The sequence below is a fragment of the Somniosus microcephalus genome, chromosome 6, assembly GCF_052327205.1.
Source record: "Somniosus microcephalus isolate GS21.2 chromosome 6, FLI_Smic_1.0, whole genome shotgun sequence".
In the NCBI taxonomy this organism is placed as follows: Eukaryota; Metazoa; Chordata; class Chondrichthyes; order Squaliformes; family Somniosidae; genus Somniosus; species Somniosus microcephalus.
The window spans coordinates 163,887,508-163,906,692 of NC_140992.1; the positions used below are offsets into that span (position 1 = coordinate 163,887,508).

Consider the following 19,185-nt stretch of genomic DNA (forward strand, 5'->3'; position numbering starts at 1 on the left):
TTTCATAGAATGGAGGCTGATGGAGCGACGTGGCCAAATATCAAAATAAATATATTTTTCATTTAGAAGTGTAGAAAAGCGTCAGTTTGCCATTGTCATACATATCGTGAAATATGTCATTAATAAACAAAATTGCTAATGAAGTAAGTTTGATACCTGATGTCATGCAATAACACATGTTCATTCTATACCACTATTTCACTACATGTGTGGGAGACAGCCAATCCTTTTTCTCTGCTATCTGATGTGAAGACTTGGCTCCAAACCATATTTAGCATTCGGCGCCATCTATATGTCCAATGAAAATGACTGTGATTACGAAACCCAACTAACAGCTGCTGCTCTCTTCTTTCCATCGTTGCAAAGTTTCCATCACGTTGAATTGGACCCTCTTCTTTTCGCTGTAAGCGGTCATCCTACATTAATCGAAATGTTCCTAACAGCCGTCGCTCTGTACGTGTCGCTGCTGTCGGTCATTCACGCAGGTATATTTTTTGTATTTTATTTTATTTTCCGTGCTCCAGGATATATGCCGCTGATCTTTACATTATTTTTCCGAACGGTTTGTGCTGATGCTATGTACAAAGTATCCCAAGCCCAGGAAATTATGAAAGTGGTCGCTGGTGCAAACATTACATTTAATTGCACATTACCCTCCTTCAAATATAATTCAGACGTGGCTGTTTATTGGTGGAGGCTGGGAGAATTGACATTTCTTCAATCGGGGTCGAACAGCAGAATTAAATGTATCTTTAAGGAAGGCAATTCCTGTTTGGAACTTCAATCAACTCGTGCCGAGGACTCCGGGGTCTATTACTGTGGAATGAGACGACAGGGAAATAGAATGGAACGCGGAACTGGGTCTAGACTTGTTGTTCATGGTGAGTCACAAAGGCACAAACGCTGATCTCCGTGACCAATTCAAATCACTTCTATCCATCACACATCATATTTTTTTATATATTGCAAATTATGGGGGTGAATATCCGCGGGGTATCTCGCGTTAATCCGCCGTAACTTCGACGGAAGAACTACAGAAACGCCTAAAAAGCGGTACGTTATACTTTAAGAACTAATTACAGTTTTTTACTCTTATGTACACTTATTAGTATTGTCGAGTCAGACATTAACTGTATTGCATGCTAATAATAATTTTACCAGTGTAATTAGTAATAGTGTATTGCTTTGTTTATATTTGCCTGGAATACTTGGCCCATCCAAATAGCGTGGAATTCAAATATTGGGGCAAGTTTATAAAAGTAATCTCACTTAACAACATCTCAGACAGATTTATTTAACAGTGTTAGAGACTGCTTCCTAATATCTCTAAAACATGAATAGGAAACAAAAAACATTATGATAGTCTCTGCTCTCGCAGCCAGAGCATTATTTTTTAATTTGAACAATTTGTGTTGCTGTTTTTAATCTACATGGGTAGTTATTACATATATGCATTACTTTTAAATTCTTCCATATTTTATTATGTTTTTATGTCGTGATTAGATAAAGGCGCTTCTCAAACTGTCTGTATTCAATTTGACGCGTTTGAAGTCATGCTCAAAATTTCAAAGTCATGGAACAAAAATATACTAACGTCCTATCTTTAAAGCACAAAGAAAGACCAAATTGTTTTCATCTAACATGTTCTATAGCTTCCCCAGCTCCCTTACGGATTTTTGCCGAATATAGCTGAAGATAACTCATCTGCTCTGACTCTCGCCTGTAAAACGACGGAGTTCTGCCCGGAATCTCTCACTTTCACTTGGTATGAAGATCATACGAACATTGTGAATGGGATCAACACAATTAAGAAGCTGAATTCGAAGGGAATGTGTGAAGCTTCCAGCTGTTTGATAGCTCCACACCCAGCCCTGAGCGGGGTTTTATATACCTGCGTGGTGTCGCATGTAACACTGCAGAATCCAGCCATGGTTATCTACTTTGATACCAGGCCTAGCCCAGGTAACTTCCTGACATTTCTACGGATAGAGAGAACTGCTGCAAACATTTAAAGTTAATTTTGTTCATTAATGTACGGCACAGCTTCAACTATTAAAATAGCTTTAGAAACATAATTAATTGAAAGATGGTTTAATTTACTGCTTTCTAAACATGGAAGCTACAGTGCGTTCTATCTCATATTGAATAACCCACCTAATCTGTCGTGTAATATATAATTCAATTCATTGAGCTCGTATGAATTTTCTATCCATTAATTACAGTAACATAAAATAAAATAATGTAAATTGAATGCCAAATTCATTTCCCCCATTACTTTTTTCTTTTCCTTAATTCAGGATTTCAGGTCACTTTTGGTACCAAATCTACCCTAGATCAGTTACTTTCGTGCTGCAACTGTATTGGTAGACCAGATATTGACATTTTGAATGCAATTCTTTCTTTTGTTGCTTTGTAGCTCATTAGGAAACTTATTTGTTTGCTCGAGTGCTCTTTAGTCATAAGTCCCATCTTATTTCAATAGATCTGCTATATAATGATATAAAAAAAGATTGGCTCTGTCATTCTGCGGGGCATTCTAGATCCTTTGTCGAAGACCGCCAAAACCCTCAGAGAAACGGCATAAAGGGCTATTTGAGCAATTTCTCTCCAGATTGCGCCGGCTCCCCTCGAAGTTAAGGCGGGGGACTGGGAAAACGCTGCTGAATTTCTGTGCCAGTATTAATTATTTAAAGTGACAAACTAAGCCGTGGTTGTGACGAACGCTAATAAATTCCCCGATTCTTGAACGTACAATGTTTGAATGGGTGACTCAAAGCTTGGTAGTCAAGTATTTCCCTTTTGCAACGTTTTGATAGTAGGCGAGTGCGGTGTGTTGCCCCAAATTGCCGGAAAAAAACACATCCCTCGGGATAAATGCCACACTTTCCCCAGAGTCACGTCGTGTTATATGAACACATTTAAAATTATTGTCTTAAACTTCATTGCTTATTCTTATGATCTCAAACAAATTTTGCAACATTTCTGAAATGATATTTTTTGGAATATTACATTGTATTTGACGAAATCTTAATTCATTGCTGGACGATATTTTTGCACAAAATTAATTGTTTTCTGTTATTAGAAGATTTATTTTTCGCGATAAAGTAAGATCGTTTTATTTGTTCTCGAGAGGCATGCAATGCTGGAAAGGTCATGTTTATTTAACTTTCCTTGTTTCACTCAGAAAGTAAATGTATTAGGCAGCAGCAACTAACTTATCATGATGTGAGAAATAAAAAACACAGACGATCCATACTAATGTGAAACATTTGATTGTGTTCAGTAACATATTATACTTAAATAAGTAGAACATTACAAAGTGTGCTGCCTTCCTTTAGGAATTTATGTTAGTTTTCCAGCTAATTCAGGGGTTTGAGTAATTTGGGTCGATATCCACTATGTGCCGCCACCTAGTGGATATTTGGTGCCTAGCAAGTGCAGTAAAGCGCAGTAAGGTACTGTAAAGCGCAGTAAAGTGCAGTAAAGCGCAGTAAAGTGCAGTAAAGCACAGTAAAGTGCAGTAAAGTAAACTACTGTACATCACAGTCCTGCAGCCACACATGGTCTGGGAAGTTATATTTTTGTCATGCTCCAGCCTTGGACACTATTTGTCTGTAAGTACTTGAGAATGTTATAGATGATTTGTGTACACTATATTTAGCAGAAAATGTTTAGTTTGTAACTTTTCTCTGTAAGCAAACTTTCACAGCTACCCGTGAAGTGCTCGCTCTCTGTCTAGCTGGTTAACTTGTAGCTGTATTTTGGTGCACTATGTACAGGGCTAATTTAAAGAGAATGCCTTTCAGTTTGCTAAATGTATATTCACAGTAAGCTGTGTTTCCACGTGTTTTGGTAAGTTACATGCCAAATGTACTGTGTTGCTCAGGCGTACCTAAATTTGTGTATGCATATCAGTTATGTGCTTGTATACTAATGTATGCTTCCATTTCTGTATTGTATTTCAGTTTCACAATAATAATCTTTCAGTAAAGTTTACAAGAAAAGTCAAGCCTTGTGATTTTTATGGGAAGATATCAAGTTGTTAGCTATCTGTCTAGCTCTGCATAGGAACGCGTTGCAAGGGCAGAATAGTGAAAATACAACAGCACAGCGGGCTCAAGCACAAGAAGATACCACTCAGCTACCATGTGTCTATGCTCAGGAGGACAATATACCATAGAGGACGTCGACCAGCCAACCGAGAAGCATGAGCCTCTTCGAGCAAATGATGCCAAGTCACAGTCCTCTAAAGCATCCTCTAGATCATCTCGGCAGTCCAGCAGACCGTCGTCATCGACAGCTTCTGCAGCCGCCAAAGCACATGCCAAGGCAAAAGCTGCCCAGGCTCAATTGTCCGCTGAAAAAGAAGCTAGTGTGATGAAGCAGAGAGCTGACCTGGACGCTAGTGTGATGAAGCAGAGAGCTGACCTCGACGCCAGTCTCCACATTCTCCAAAGCCAGAGAGCTGCCACTGCCGCTGAAGCTGAAGCTGCAGCTTATGAAGAAGGTGAGGAGAATGAAGGCGGGGAGCACAGCCATGAACCATATGTTCCAGAACAGCCCCTCAGTCCAGTGCAATGTACAAGTGAGTAAGTCCAACAGCACTCCAAATTGTTCTTCAAGGAACCATCCAGGTATCTCGACGCAGAACCAACTACTCACCACAGTAAAAAACAGCCTGTTTTCGGAGACACTGAGCTTAAAAGAGAAGAAACAAGTAAGACTTACCTGCAGAGACCTCCACAGCACTCGGCCAGTCCAGCCAAGCAGTCCTCACCCGAGCCACAAGGTGCACAAGACCTCGCTAGGTACCTCATCTGCCGAGAATTGTTAAGTTCAGGTCTTCTAGAATTTCATGACCATCCTGAAAATTACTGGTCATGGAAAGCGTCCTTCCTGAGTACCACCAAGGACTTGAATCAGTCAGCCAGAGAAGAACTAGATTTGATGACAAAGTGGCTCGGAGCTGAGTCGGCAGAACAGGTGAAGCGAATTCGCTGAGTGCACGTCCGTAATCCCACAGCAGGCCTCAACCTGGTTTGGCAATGTCTCGAAGACTGTTATTGGACACCAGAAGTCATTGAACACGCACTGCTTAAGAAGATTGAGGACTTTCCGAAGCTAAGCAACAAAGATAATGTCGAGCTTCAAGAACTGGGTGAAATTCTCCTCGAACTGGAGTGTGCTAAGGGAGAAGGTTACCTGACAGGCCTCTCGTATTTGGATACAGCTCGTGGGGTAAACCCAATAGTGGAAAAGCTCCCCTACAACCTTCAAGAGAAATGGATAGATAAGGGATCCAAGTACAAGGAGGACTACGGAGTAGCATTTCCTCCCTTCTCTCTCTTCTCCAGGTTCGTCCAACAACAGGCAAAGGTGAGGAATGGTCCAAGTTTCACTTTCTCCAACTCCAGCAGTCACGCTCCTTTGATATCAGAGAAACCCACAAAGTACAGCAACAAAGCCTCTGTGAGCGTGCACAAAACAGATGTTCCAGCCGAACCCTCAGTCAACCAATCCAGTTCTGCTGGGAATAAAGTGGACGACCCAGACCGTCAGTGTCCAATACACAAGAAGCCCCACCCACTCAAAAAGTGTTGAAGCTTTAGAGGCAAGCCTATTGATTAGCGCAAATCATACCTGAAAGAGAATCACATCTGCTTCAGGTGTTGTGGGTCGACTATGCACATGGCAAAAGACTGCAAGGCGACAATCGAGTGCTTCGAGTGCAACAGTGAAAAACACATCGCAGCCCTGCATCCAGGTCCCCCTCCTTCGACCACCGAGAGAGCCACGGTTGACAAAGAGGATAGCGGGGAGCAAAGCAAAAGCACATCTTCATCAGTCACCTCCAAGCGTACAGAGGTTTTTGGAAATGCAAGCAGCCCACGCTCATGCTCCAAACTCTGCTTGGTTAAAGCATATCCTGCAGGGAGAAAGGAGAAGGCAATCAAGATGTACGTAGTGCTTGATGAGCAAAGTAACAAGTCTCTAGCGAAGACAGAATTCTTCAATCTCTTTGAAGTCAAGGCCAGCGCAGCTCCGTACATGCTAAAAACCTGTTCAGGGACAACAGAGACTATGGGTAGGAGAGTTGGCAACTTCATGATCGAGTCCATGGATGGGAAACTACAGCTTCCCCTCCCCACCTTAATTGAGTGTGACATGATGCCAGATGAGAGGACGGAAATTCCCTCTCCAGAGGTCGCACGCCATCAGCCCCACCTACAGCCAGTTGCCAACAAGGTTCCAGCTGTGGACCTGGACGCTTCAATCCTCCTGCTCTTGGGAAGAGACATCTTAAGGATGCACAAGGTGCGTGAGCAAATCAACGGGCCCCACAATGCTCCTTATGCGCAGCGGATTGACCTGGGATGGGTCCTCGTGGGTGGAGTTTGCCTGGGAACAGTCCACAAACCAGCGGATGTCAGCGTCTATAAATCAAATGTGTTGCACAATGGTCGCACACCCTTTCTCAGCCCATGCCCAAACAGGATTCAGGTAAAGGAAGACTACGATGGCATGATGCAGCATCATAGGCCAACCTCCTCTGCCTGTGAGGAAGAGGCAGACCTCACTGTGAGCACAGACAGCCTAGGATGCTCAGTGTTTGAATGGTCCAAGGATGATGACAAGCCAGCACTATTCATGGATGACAAAGCTTTCCTAACCATCAATGCCCTGAGGAGGTTTTTCTCAATCCATGGTCCAGCCAAACTTCTCCACTCCGACAGAGGGACTAACTTCGTGGGTGCCTGTAAGGACATCCACACGGACGATGCAGCGGTAAGAAGCTACCTCCAAAAGAAAGGATGCACGCAGATGTTTAACCCCCCACATTCATCCCACGTGGGCGGTTCATGGGAGAGTCTCATCGGTGTTGCCAGGCGTATTCTGCATGCTATGCTGCTTCAGACGGGACCCACTTGTCTCACACACGACGTCTTGAGCACTCTCATGGCTGAACTCATGGCGAGTGCTATAAAGATGAGTGCTATTTCAGCCCCCTCTGGAAACTTCGACATGGCTGAGCTGCACGGGAAGCAGTGGAAGCAAGTCCAGTGTCTTGCAGACACTTTTTGGAAGAGATGGAGAGGAGAGTATTTGTCCACCCTACAGAGCTGTTGGAAATGGACAGAAGACAAGCCAAATGTCAAAGTGGGAGATGTTGTCTTGCTGAAAGACAGCCAAGCACACAGAAATGAATGGCCAGTGGGACTGGTTGTCAAAACTCTGCCGAGCAGGGACAAGAGGGTCCGCAAGGTGGAGGTGAAGATTGTCAAGGAGGGGACTGTCAAAGTGTTTCTGAGGCCAGTCTCAGAGATCGTAGTCCTCCGTTCTGAAGAAACTTAGAGAAAGGATTCTGAGTATGTTTGCAGCCAAAGGACGTTTTCTTTAGGTTTTATTTTGCATCTGCAATGGTACAATTGTACCAAGCGGGGAATGTGCTGCCTTCCTTTAGGAATTTATGTTAGTTATCCAGTTAATTCAGGGGTTTGAGTAATTTGGGTTGATTTCCATTGTATGCCGCCACCTAGTGGATATTTGGTACCTAGCAAGTGCAGTAAAGCGCAGTAAAGTGCAGTAAAGTGCAGTAAAGCACAGTAAAGTGCAGTAAAGTAAACTACTGTATATCACAGACCTGCAGCCACACATGGTCTGGGAAGTTATATTCTTGTCACGCTCCAGCCTTGGACACTATTTGTCTGTAAGTGCTTGAGAATGTTTATAGATGATTCGTGTACACTATATTATGCAGAAAATATTTAGTTTGTAACTTTTCTCTGTAAGTAAACTGACACAGCTATCCGTGAAGTGCTCGCTCTCTGTCTAGCTGGTTAACTTGTAGCTGTATTTTGATGCAAGATGTACAGGGCTAATTTAAAGAGAATGCCTTTCAGTTTGCTAAATGTATATTCACAGTAAGCTGTGTTTACACGTGTTTTGGTAAGTTGCATGCCAAATGTACTGTGTGGCTCAGGCGTACCTAAATTTGTGTATGCATATCAGTTATGTGCTTGTATACTAATGTGTGCTTCCATTTCTGTATTGTATTTCAGTTTCACAATAAGAATCTTTCAGTAAAGTTTACAAGAAAAGTCAAGCCTTGTTATTTTTATGGGAAGCTATCAAGTTGTTAGCTACTTGTCTAGCTCTGCATAGGGCAGAATACAAAGACTAAATCGGAATGTTACAGTTTAGCACCACGGCTAACTGGTTATGCAATAACATTCCTCTTTGTTTTTATTGAAACACGGAGAAAAGAGAAAAAAATGCCCATGGTACGGTTTTTGCCAGAGAGAGCGCATTCGCAGATATTGAGTAGGGCACTAAGACACCATAACTTTAAAGAATAAATCACTTTTGGAACTAAACAAACCAGTTACTGCACGTAGTATATCAATCGATGGCATATTAGGGACACTTTAACCAATTCCTGATTAATTCCTGTCACTAATTTTCCACCGGATCAACTATTTATACACAACCAACAGGCAAGATTGAATAAAGTCTGTGTGTTTCCGGCCTCAGTATTTGAGAATATAAATAAATATATAACGCGGTTTAAAAATGGTTCCAAGCCTGCAACTAAATGTTTATTTCCCCATAGTACAAAGTTGTTCACATCTCATTAAATACCCAAAATAGGAATGAAGTACTAAGTTGTGCCACACCTTTACTTGCGTCATTTATTGAGTAATGTTACGAAAGAACACTCCTTATAACGCAAATTCCATAATTTTGCTTATTACAGGTTCCGATTACAGACTTCGCGCTGCTTTGATTTCCAGGTTGATATTTGGTTTCTTATTAATTCTGTTGCTATCTTTCCTTGTTGCCGACCATTTTAAGGCTAGCCTCCTTTGCAGGTATGGCATTATTTATTGTTTCAAATGATCACGATTTCAATTTCCAAGTATTCATTCTACGTTGGTGGAACATTATTAAGCAATATGCCGACTGCTACTGGGTGAACTAATTCACCGCAGCTTGCAGAGTGTAAACTATTGTTTTGCTCTTGTACTGGTGGATCCGCTGATAATAGATGGCCACTAGATTGGTCTTCAATTTTCTTCAAAATATATATTCCTTAATCAATCAAAATGCTAGATTTGTTAATTGCTTAAAGAGAGACCGAAAAATTGATTTGAATTGAGCTATCAATATTAGTGGGTTTCCTTAGTAATCAGTGACAGCTGCATGAAAGTTTGCAGGTTGAATAAATTGTTTGAAACCCAGAACATAAACAAAGCTGTAGAACTTTGCAGTTGAGAGCAAATTGAGCTCGAACGAAAAGAACAGAAATATATGCCAAATATAAATATAGCTTGGTCGCTTGGGAAGATGAGCAGATGAGTAAGAAATTGTATTTACTGGGGAGATAAAATTGCAAGATAATAGGAACAAAGTACACTAGCTCACAGCAAGCACAGGGGAGAGAGATTTCGTGTTAATAGTGGAAATATGGAAACCATTAGTGGAGGTTTGTGAGTGAGAAAGCAAGTGTTAAGAAGGCCTAACTAGTTTTTTTTATCGATGCTTAGTATAACGTCCTGGCTTTTGTACTCTAAGCATCCATTTATATACGCAGTATTTCATATGGTTTTTAACTGCTTTGTTAACCTGTCATGCCACCTTAAACAATTGTGCATAAGCACCCCCAGATCTCTCTGTTCTTGCACATTTTAAAATTGTATCATTTTCAATGTATTGTCTCTCCTCATTCTTCCTACCAAAATATTTTAGCTCACACTTTTCTGCGTTGAATTACTTCTGCCATTCCGCTAAACTTCCTATATCCTCTTGAAGTCTATTACGAACTTCTTCACTGTTTAATAGTCTTCCAAGCTTCGTGACATCTGAAAATTTCGCAATAGTGCATTGTATCCCAAACTCAAGTCATTAATATACATCAAAATCAGCAGTGAGCCTGGTACTAAAACCTGGGGAACAGCACTGTATACCTCACCCCGTCCGAAATAACAGCCATTCACTAAAAGTCTTCGTTTCAATCTCTTAGTCGATTTTGTATTCATGATTCTGCTGCCCCTTTTATCCCATAACCTGCAATTTTGCTGACAAGTCTATTACGTGGTACGTCATCAGAGGCTTTTTGCAAGACCATATACACAATATCAATTACACAGCCCTCATCCACCCTCTCTGTTAACTTATCAATAAACTCAATCATGTTAGCCAAACGCGATTTTCCCTTAACAAATTCGTGCTGGCCATGCTTTATTCAGGATAATTGGACAGTTATTGGAGGAGGTGGACTGTTAAGAGACCGCCTACTTGTCCATGTGGTTGCTAACTTTCTCTCAGATTATTGATTCTAAATGCTTCCCCACCACTGATGTTAAACTGACTGGCCTGTAATTGCCAGGTATATCTCTCTGCTCTTTCTTGAACAAGTGTATAACATTCACAATTCTCCAGTCCTCTGACACCACCCCGTATCTAAGAAGGATTGGAAGATTGTGGTTAACAGCTCCGCAATTTCTACATTTACTTCCCTCAGCAACTGAGGATGTATCGCATTGGGACCGGGTGACGTTTTTACTTTAAGTACTGGTCCCTCCGCTTTATCTATTTTTATGTTATGCAGTATTCTGACCAAGGCTTCGTTTACCGTAGCTTCCGCAAAGTCCTCTTGCTTGATAAACACCGATGCAAAAGAGTAATAGGTGAGAGCAGCGCTTTTTAAGTAAATAGAGTTTAATTACATATCAATATTAACGAAATGATTGATATTTAACGGGGTGCTAAACTAAAATGTATGTGTAACCTTATGTACCTTAAGTAAATAGACTTTAATTAAAATGATGGGACAGTGAAGCTCCGTTTGCTGCAATTGCTGTGCCAAGTGGAAACATCACGAAGGCATGTGTGCAGGAAATGCCTCCGAATGCTGGAGCTCCAACTCAGGTGTTCTGAAATTGAAGTGAGACTGGAGTCACTACAGGGCATACGGAAGGCTGAGAATTTCCTGGAACTCTCGTTCCAGGAGGTGGTAACCCCGCAGCCAAAGAGAGCTCAGGTGAATAGTAAATGGGTCGCCGTCCGTCTGGGTAGGAAGAGGCAGGCTGTGTATGAATCCTCCAGGAGTGTAGCACACTCAATTCGGGTTTCATTACTGAAGCCCGGTAAGGTTGCCGACACCGTGGGGAATTACAATTTAGAGCTCATCCATAGCAACGTGGTATAAATGGCTGCACAGGATGCACAGCGAAATGTAGTCATGCAGTGACCATAGCGTGTTCGATAGGCAGAGGGATGGACATGCGAAGTGTCCGGTCTGATGTGTTGTCTTCCTGGTGCTCGAGGAAAGTACATCACTGAACGGATGCAGAACCTTTATCGGGGGGAAGTGGAGCTGCCAAAATTCGTGGGAACCAATTACATAGGAAGTTAAGTGTTGAGGTCCTACATAGTTATGAAGGAACTAGGGAGCAAGTTAAGAATATAATAACATACGAATTAGAAGCAAGCGTAGGCCATACGGATCCTCAAGCCTGCTCCGCCATTCAATAAGCTCAGAGCTGACTATCGAGCTCAACTCCACTTTCCTACCTTATCACCATATCCTTGATTTTGCTGGAGTTCAAACAATGATCTATTACAGCTCTGAATATACACAACGAATGAGCATCCACAGGAATTTTGGTGCAGCGAATTCCAAAGATTCACAACCACCTGAGTGAAGAAATTCCTCCTCATCTCAATCTTAAAAGGACAACCCCTTATCCTGAGACGATGCACTTTAATTCTAGACTCTCCAGTCAGGGAAAACAATCTCAGCATTTATCCTGTCAATCCCCATCAGAATCTCACATGGTTCAATGAGATCGCCTCTCATTCTTCCAAACTCCTGAGTGTATAGGCCCAAACTACTCCATCTCTCATCATAGGACAACTCTCTCATCTCTGGAATCAATCTAGTGAACGTTTGTTGCACCGTCTCTGAGACAAGTATATCCTTCCTTCAATAAGGAGACCAAAACTGTGCACAGTACTCGAGATGTGGTCTCACCAGAGCCCCGTACGATTGTAGCAAGACTTCCTTACTCTTGTGCTCCAACCCTTTAGCAATGAATGCCAACCTGCCAATTGCCTTCCTAATTTCTTGCTGTAACTGCATGCTAACTCTCTGTGTTTCTTGTACCAGGACGCCTAAATCTCTCTGAACTGCAACATTTAATAGTTTCTCACCATTTAAAAAATATTCTACTTTTCTATTCTTCCTACCGAAGTGAATTTCCCTACATTATAGTTCATCTGCCACCTTTCTTAACCTGACTATATCCATTTACAGGCATATTGCGTCCTCCTCACATATTACTGTTCCACCTAGCTTTTTAGCATCAGCAAACTTGTATCATTGCATTCGATCCCTTCATCTGAGGCATTAATATAGACGGTAATAGCGGAGGCCCACGCACTGATCCTTTTGGCACCCCACTAATGACAGCCTGTCTATCTGAAAATGACCAGTTTATCCCTACTTTCTGTTTTTTGTCTGTTAACCAATCCTTTATCCATGCTAATACATTACCCTCAACCACATTGCCCTTAACTTGCTCAACAACCTTTCATGTGGCAGGTAATCGAGCATATTTTGGAAAGCCAAATATATTATATACACATGTTCCCCTTTATCTACCCTGCTAGTTACGTCCTCAAAAAAGTGTAACAAATTTGTGAAGCACGAATTACCTTTCATAAATCCATGTTAACTCTATATAGTCATATTATGATTTTCTAATTACCCTGTTACCAATTCTTTAATAATAGACGTCAGCATTTTCCCGACGGCTGATGTCAGTCTAACTGGCCTGTATTTTCCTGTTTTCTCTGTGCCTCCTTTCTTAAATAGCGGGGTACATTTGCTGCCTTCCAATCGGCTGGGACCATTCCTGAATCTAAGGAACTTTGGAAGTTCACAACCAATGCATCCATTATCTCTGCAGCCACTTCTTTTAGAAACCTAGGCTGTAAGCCATCGGGTCCAGGGGTTTTGTTAGCTTTTAGTCTCATTAGTTTATTTGAGTAATTTTTCTCTATTGATGTTAATTATTTAAGGATCTCGCTCTCATTAGCCCCTTTGTTCCACACTATTTTGGTACACTTTTTGTGTCTTGTAATGTGACGACAGGTACAAAATAGTTGCTTAAAGTCTCTTCCATTTTCTGGCTCTCCAATATAATTGCTCCTGTCTCAGCCCCTAAGGGACGAACGCTTACTTTTGTTCCTCTCTTTCTTTTTAAATACTTGTCGATGCCTAAAATTTGGTAATCACTTGATTGCTCCCAGTGCCAACGGCTAGTGAGCAGAACAAGAGTAAGATAAAACAGGGTAACGGGTAGCTGGTGAGATGCTGCAGGAGGGAGGGCTCCTGGTCACTGGGAATAATTCTGAGGCGGGAGTCAATTGTACAAATTGGAAGGGATGTACATTTACGGGGCTGGGACCAATGTCCTTGCGGGGAATTTATCTGATGCTGTGGGGAAGGGATAAAACTAATTTGGCCTGTGGACACGCATCAGGATAAAGTATTAGAGAGGAAAATCAAATTTCTCAGAGCACTGGGAGGGAGAAACAGCATCACAATGAAGAAAAGTTTAGGAATAGGAGAGTTCAGACAGGAGAGAAATGCAAAGCAGGCTAAGTTGGGTTTGGATTGCATGTGCAGAAATGAAATGAGCGTGATAAATAAGTTTGGTGAGCTGCAGGCACAAGCCGACACAAGCGATTATGATATAGTGGCAAATTGGGAGACCTGGCTGAAACAATAGAGGATTGGAAACTTAATTATACTGGCTACAACCTATCCCTAAAAGATAAGCAAAGGGGAGAGGAGAGTCTGTATTGATCAAACTTACTGTTACAGCTTTGGAAATGGACGATGCACTTAATGGTTCAAAGACAGCATCTACTTGTTTAGTATTAAGGAACAATAGAGGAGCTATTACGCTGCTGGTTTGATTCTATAGGCCACCAAATGATGGGAAGGATGGAGCTGAGCATATTTTCAGTCAAATTCAGAAAGATGCAAGGTATTTAGAATAGTGATAATAGGGGACATCAATTATTCTAACGTAGACTGGGATAATAAGAGTGTAAAGGGCTAAGAGGGAGATGAGTTCCTGACATGTGTACAAGAGAGCATTCTTGATCAGTATGATTCTTGTCACATGAGGAAGAAGGTAGGGCGAGATCTAGTTCTGTGGAATTAAGTAGGAAACGTGGAGCATGTTTCAGTGTGGAATCATTTCGAAAACAGTGATCAGAAACAATATCATTAGAAAGAGGATTTGTGATAAAGTCGAGGAAAAATCAAACGATAAAATACTCAAAAGGAAAGGGTTAGGCTTACGGTTAACCCTAACCCTAACCCTTTTATTGAGTTAAAAGGGGACCTGGCTCAGCTGAATTGGAATCGAAGACTGACGGTTAAAACAGTAAATGAGCAATGAGAAGCCTTCAAAGAGGAGAACGTTCAGGTACAGACGAGACACGTGCCCACCTCGGTGAAAGTCAGGGCATCAAATCTAGAGCTGCTTGGATGACTAAAGATATAGAGATTAAAATGTAAGAGAAAAAGAATGTTTATGATAGTTATCAGGTACATAAAACAATTGATAGCCAATTGAGTACGAAAAGTGCAGAGGAGAACTGAAAAATTAAATAAGAGGGACAAAGAGATTGCATGTAATTATATCAGATAACAACCTATAAATCAAAAAAGGTTAACAAAAGGAAGGCTGGGGAAACATTGGGATGGAATCGGAGAAATTCTTAATGCAGGGAGAGGGGATGGATGAGCTACTAAATGAGTACTTTGCATCGGTCTTCACTAAGGAAGAGGCTGCTGCCAATGTCTCAGTAAATGAGGAGGTGGTAGGGAAATAGAAACAGAGAAACATAGAAGATAGGAGCAGGAGTAGGCCATTCGGCTCTTTGAGCCTGCTCCACCATTCAACGAGATCATGGCTGATCATCCAAACCCTAGCACCAGGTCCCTACACCAACAGCCATCCCACCCAAGCCCTATCCCCGTAACCCCACGTATTTAATCCCCCCTAACACTAAGGGCCAATTTTTTTATCATGGCCAATCAACCTAACCCGCACATCTTTGGACTGTGGGAGGAAACCGGAGCACCCGGAGAAAACCCACGCAAACACAGGGAGAATGTGCAAACTCCACACAGACAGTCACCTGAGGCTGGATTTGAACCCGGGTCCCTGGCGCTGTGAGGCAACAGTGCTAACCACTATGCCACCGTGCTGCCGTGGAAGTTGGATCAGATAAAGAGAATGTACTTTAAATGTTGGCTACGCACACAGTAGAAATTCATCTGGTCCGAATGAGATTTTTCCTAGGCTGCTGAGAAAAGTAAGGGTGGAAATTGCGGAGGCTCAGGACACAATCTTCCAATCCTCCTTAGATATGGGAAGATTTCAAGTGAACTGGAGAATTGCAAATGTTACACCCTGTTCAAGAGGTTGATTGGGGCTACATCTGAGTCAGCATAACCCCGGAGGTGGAAAGTTTAGAGACAGTAATCCGGGACAAAATTAATTGGCACTTGGAGAAGTATGGTCAGTAATTGTAAACTAGAATGGATTTGTTAAAGGCAGGCCATGTTTGAATTACTTGATTTATTTCATTGATGAAGGAATGGAGAGGATGGATGATGGTAGTATGATTGATGTTGTGTATAGGGACTTTCAAAAGCGTTTGCTGAAGTACAAATCAATATATTTGCGAGCAACATTGAAATCCATGGGAATAAAGGGGCTGTGGCAGCATGGATACCCCATTTCCTAAGGGACAGAAAGCAGAGATTAGAGATGAACGTTTGTTTTTCAGATTAGAGGGAAGTCTACAGTGGTGACCCCCAAGTCTTGTTATTAGGACCACTGCTCCTTTTTATGTATATTAATGACATGGCCTTGTGTATACAATGCACAATATCAAAGTTTGCAGATAGCACGAAACTCGGAAATGTAGTACACAATGAGAAGGATAGTAAAAGATTTCAGGAAGACGTAGACAGGCAGGAGAAAAAGGCAGACACATAGCACATTAAATGTAACGCAGAGCAGTGTTAATTGATTCGTTTTGGTACGAAAAATAAGAAGGGACAATATAAAGAAATTGTGCAATTATAAAGGGGTTGCAGTAACAGCAAGACCTATGGGTGCATGTACACATATCTTTGAAGGTGGCAAGGCAAGTTGGGAAGTCTGTAATAAGGCTTATGGGATGCTTTGCATTATAAATAGCGGCATAGAGTACAAAAGCAAGGAAGTTATGATAATCCTACATAAAGCACTGATTGGACACCAGCCAGTATATTATGGCCAATTCTGGGCACCAAACTTTACGAAGGATGTCAAGGCCTTGGAGGGGACAAGTAGATTTACTAGAATGGTACCAGGAATGCGGGAGCTCAGCTATGTGGAGAGAATAGAGAAGCTGCGAATGTTCTCGTTAGAGCAGATCAAGTTAAGGGGAGATTGGATAAATGTGTACAAAATCATGAACACAGTTACCGTTAATCAGATTGATGGAAATTGGCAAAAGAAACTGAAGCCACAAGAAGATTTTTTTCTTACCCGTGATTTGTTATGATCTGTAATGCACTGCCTGAAAACGCTGGTGGAAGCAGGTGCAATAGAAACTTTCAAAAGAGAATTGGATGAATACTTAAAGGGGATCATTGTGCACGGCTATGGGGAAAGAGATGCCCAGTGAAACTACTTGTATAGCTCGTTAAAAGAGCCGGGACAGGCATTGTGTTGCATCATTCCATGATTCCATGATCCTGTGAGGAGCATGGGCAGTTTAGATTTGACTACAGTAATCACTGTGCTGAACTGACTTCGAGAGGAGGCAGTTGAAGCAAATGTTTTCGGAAATAAGGTGAACTGGACAGATATTGGAGGGAGTTGGAGACTGAAAGACCGATGCAAAAAAAAATATTGTAAACATTTTCACGTTTTGAAGCATGAAAGCAATCAACAATGATGCTGGATCCAGTAATATGTGTATCATGTGCAGAGGCCTCCTAAAATTATGAAAAATTGATAGTGATTATTAATAAAATTTATTACAAGAGCAGTAAGACAACTTCCACTTAAAAACATAATTATTTAAGCTTCAGTTCATTTGGGGAAATTGTAATGTAACAAATTGACTAGTAGAGTGATACATGGAAACTATTGAAAGCGATTGCCATTGCAAACTTGTTGTATGAAAGTATCAACATATTTGGTTGAAAAATAAGCCTCCGTGAAAATAGGCAGTGAATGTTGGAAGCAAAAATGTTCCCCCATACGGCATTAATTATTTTCTTTTGCAGACTAATTAAGCAACAAAGTGACTGATATTGACCATTGGCTTTGCAGAAATAGCGAACGGAAAATACGGTTTGTGTGCGCATGAAGCTGAAAACGGCAACATTAGGAAAATGGAACTAAGGTTATATATTATTACAGACATAAGGACACATACTACGTGTGTTACTCACCAAAACCTTTCTTTAAGTGCTTAGCCTCAAAAATGTATTGCTACCTGTGGCGGTATAAACTCGTTATTTTTTATTTAAAGATGTGTTCTTATTTTAATTCATTTGGAATTCTGTCGATTTTTTAAAATTCAAATTGAGCTCTTATGGCTTTAGTTTATGGAATGTAAAATATTACCTGTTCCAAATAATGACCAAAAGGGGGCAGCAAACAGCAATATACAGTGCTGAGATTTTGTTTAAACTCATTCACCACAAATTTGCTGAGCATAAAATGTATCACGTCTTTGATTTATTGCTATATAAACTTAGTACAAATTCAATTGGTCAAATAATACAATAATTACATTCACATGGTATGATGATGAAGAGTAAGATAATATAAGTGCAATATGTGAAGCTAAACAATGCAGAAACTTGAATGGCTTTTTTATCTGTACGGTTATGTTGCATCAAGTAGATTTTAATCTTTACCACCTGGCCGACAACTGTCGCCAGGATGTAGTGGTGAGAGGATATAGAGGGAAGGGGGGGAATATTTTCCTTTCACTAAAATTAATGGAAGGAAAATCTGTGGGTTTTGTTCGGGGCAAACGAACATCCCACACGATTTTGCTTTTTACGCCCCGCACAGGCAAATGTTTAATACCCAGGCGATATTGACGATCGACTCACATTGTTGTCTCCTGTGAAACAATGAGGTCGGTGTTGCTCCCCTCGTTCGACAATTTAAAATTATTACCTTTAGTTTCAAATCGCTCCATGGCCACGCCCCTGCTAATATCTGGAACATTTTCCGGCCCTACAATTCTCACAGAAACCTGTATTCTTCCAATTCCGGCCTCTTTTCGATCGCGGACTACCTTCGCCCCACCATGGACGACCGAGCCCTCAGCTGTATAATCCATAAACTCTGGAATTTTCTCCCTAAACCTCTCTACCTCTCTCTTGTCCTTTAACATGCTCAATAAATCTACCTCTTTGATCAAGCTTTTAGTCCCCTCTCCTAATATTTCCTTCTTTGGTTGGCTGGTCGGTTTTCCTATCTGAGTACACTTATGTGAAGCGCAATGGGACATTTTGTAACGTTAAAGGCGCTGCTTATTTGCAAGTTGTACTTCTAGGCAATGGCGGGAGGGTGAGCGGGGTGAGAACAGCAGCCAACGAAAAATGGTGACGGATCCATTCCCTGCTTCTCCGTTGCCCCGCATTTGCAGTTTGAGCTGAATTGCCAACTCGAAGCGTGCTCTCTGTAGGCAGTTCGCCGATTTTAAAGTGGGAAATCATGTGCAGCTGAGTGCTGTTAATTGCCACACTGGCGTGGTCTTGATACAATGCAAAAACTCATCCCTGTAGAATAGCCCACTGTTGACATCATAGGATGAGATTGCTTTGGTGTATTATTGTACTATGTATCATAGTTTTTTAATCACACAATATATTTATATTTTGTATCGTCTTTGAATAACGTAATTGTTTAAAATTGTTTTGTTACTTCAAGCGAGTTGTGAACAGCAGGAACAGAAGAAAAAGTAATTAACACTTCAAAATCCATGAATTCAATTAAAGGAAGCTTGAAGTAAATTTAAAAAAAGGATTATGGATGTCTTGCGAATGACTGAAGTTACCTGAATTACATTTTTGAAACT

The 19,185-nt window shown here is 41.3% G+C and overlaps 1 pseudogene; it reads left to right on the top strand.

The window, feature by feature from the left end:
• The first annotated feature begins 292 nt into the window (after positions 1 to 292).
• The window catches only part of LOC147116163 (tyrosine-protein phosphatase non-receptor type substrate 1-like), a 44,136-nt pseudogene continuing 25,243 nt past the window's right edge, over positions 293 to 19,185 (top strand).